The sequence below is a fragment of the Schistocerca cancellata genome, unplaced genomic scaffold (genome assembly GCF_023864275.1).
Source record: "Schistocerca cancellata isolate TAMUIC-IGC-003103 unplaced genomic scaffold, iqSchCanc2.1 HiC_scaffold_871, whole genome shotgun sequence".
Lineage (NCBI taxonomy): Eukaryota > Metazoa > Arthropoda > Insecta > Orthoptera > Acrididae > Schistocerca > Schistocerca cancellata.
This window is the reverse complement of record NW_026046881.1, coordinates 42,501-45,000: the sequence shown is the minus strand read 5'-3', so window position 1 is coordinate 45,000 and position 2,500 is coordinate 42,501.

The following is a 2,500-nucleotide window of genomic DNA, read 5'->3' as shown; positions in this document are numbered from 1 at the left end:
CAACTAGAGCTGAGCAGCCGGCCGCCCGGGAGTGTGTCCCGGGGGCCCGCGCGAACACGCAAGCGTCCGCTCAATTATTCTGCAAACAGGAGGAGGCTGAGCTCCCCTGCACAATACACCTCGAAACCCTCTCAGGTCCCGGCGGCGCGCAGCGCCGTCCTAAGTACTTGGTCGGGTTCGAGAGAGGCGCAATCGCCCGGAGTTAGGCGAGTAGACGCTTTAGGTGCGACCACCCGTGCTCCCAACTGAGCTTGCCGCTGCCGACAGAGGCCCGGGAGCGTGCTGTCGTGGCATTGCCGGCGGGAGACAACACGCGCCACCTACGGTGACCGGCAGCTCCAACGCCAGCGCCACAGAAGGGCAAAGGCCCCACGTGGGTGCCGAAGCGAACTCTCCCAGCACAGCGCACGTGCCAACACGTCTGCACAACTGCGATACAAACCACCAGCGAGAACCGCTGGGGCGACCGAGCAGCAGACGGCGTCGCGGCGCCGAGTGCCGGGCGGCGGCGCATCCTCAACGCACACAGTCCTCAATCGGACCAGCACACTGCAGATGTCCACCGCGCTTCGCACCGGGCCGGCGAGGACCCACTTTGGCTGCACGGCGCCGCGCGCAGGGTGCCCCGGCGCGCAGCTGCGCCGCCTGCCGCGTCCGTCGGCCGGCGCGCCTGCCACTGGGCGCCCCCACCAGCCGGCTGTAGCGCGTGCGCCCACGCACCGCGCGGCCAGCACGCCGGGCGGCCCCCCCCTCACCGGCCGGGGACAGTCCCACCCACCCACAGCCGCGTATCGCTTCACACCCAGATCCACATTCACGTTCATTGGTGTGGTGGGTATCGCTGACACAACCGCGTCATAGCTGTACCGATCGTTGCCCTCACAGATGTACCTCCAGCAAGATCAACCGCACCACAACGGGTTACCAGTTGTTCATTTGCGTAACGTCACCAGTAAACGTACACGTCCACGTCCATCCCCGTTTGCAAAGTCAACTATTATTGCATGCCTGCCTGTCAGGTGTCAAGACACACTACATCCGCTCACATCCACGCAACAAAATGTGCCCGACTAGAGGGCACGTGGAAGGTGCCCCCGTACGTATGCGATGTCCATTGCGCGACGAACTGTCAACCGGCCTCTGTAGCATGTCGCAGATGTGGAACGCGGGACACCGTGCTATCACATTGTGTGAGAAGAGACTACTATGTCTGCATACACGCGCCACTACATGAACAGACGGCTCATGCTGATCGCCATCCACTGCGTCCATTACTCCCACACGTCTCTATGGCGTACCACACTGCAATACAGCTGTTATGGGGAGATGACACGTAGCTGTGTACACAACATTCTGAGCGGGTTGCGGTTGGACAACAATACATTAATGTAACGTGTCATATGCCATTTACAGAGCAGGTTAAGGCACAACGTGGGTTAGGTTAAGGCACAACGTGGGTTATGTTAAGGCACAACGTGGGTTATGTTAAGGCACAACGTGGGTTAGGTTAAGGCACAACGTGGTTAGGTTAAGGCACAACGTGGGGTAGATTGCGGCACAACTTGGGGTAGATTGCGGCACAACTTGGGGTAGATTGCGGCACAACTTGGGGTAGATTGCGGCACAACTTGGGGTAGATTGCGGCACAACTTGGGGTAGATTGCGGTACAACTTGGGGTAGATTGCGGTACAACTTGGGGTAGATTGCGGTACAACTTGGGGTAGATTGCGGTACAACTTGGGGTAGATTGCGGTACAACTTGGGGTAGATTGCGGTACAACTTGGGGTAGATTGCGGTACAACTTGGGGTAGATTGCGGTACAACTTGGGGTAGATTGCGGTACAACTTGGGGTAGATTGCGGTACAAATTGCATTACATTGCGGTGCAAATTGCGTTACATTGCGGTGCAAATTGCGTTAGGTTAAGGTGCAACACAGGTTAGGTTAAGGTGCAACACAGGTTAGGTTAAGGTGCAACACAGGTTAGGTTAAGGTGCAACAGAGGTTAGGTTAAGGCGACATAGGTTAGGTTAAGGTGCAAGATGGGTTAGGTTAAGGTGACATAGGTTAGGTTAAGGTGACATAGGTTAGGTTAAGGTGACATAGGTTAGGTTAAGGTGACATAGGTTAGGTTAAGGTGACATAGGTTAGGTTAAGGTGACATAGGTTAGGTTAAGGTGACATAGGTTAGGTTAAGGTACAAACTGGGTTGTGTTTTGGTACACATTGCGTTGTAGTACAGTACACGTTAGGTTTGGGTACGGTACACATTGTGGTATGGGATGGCGTGTTGGTGGGGGGGGGGGGGGGGGCGGGGCGAGGTTCGTTCATATTGACCGTAGGAAGTGGATGCCCGAGGCAGCGTCAGTGTGTCAAAGGAGGTATGTCACGTTGGGATGCGCTTTTCGGTAGTGAGAGGGGGCGCGCCGTGTCCGAGGTTGCGGCAGACCTGTGTGTTTCATTCCTGCCAGTGTGTTTGTTCTGTAAGACGAGGCAGT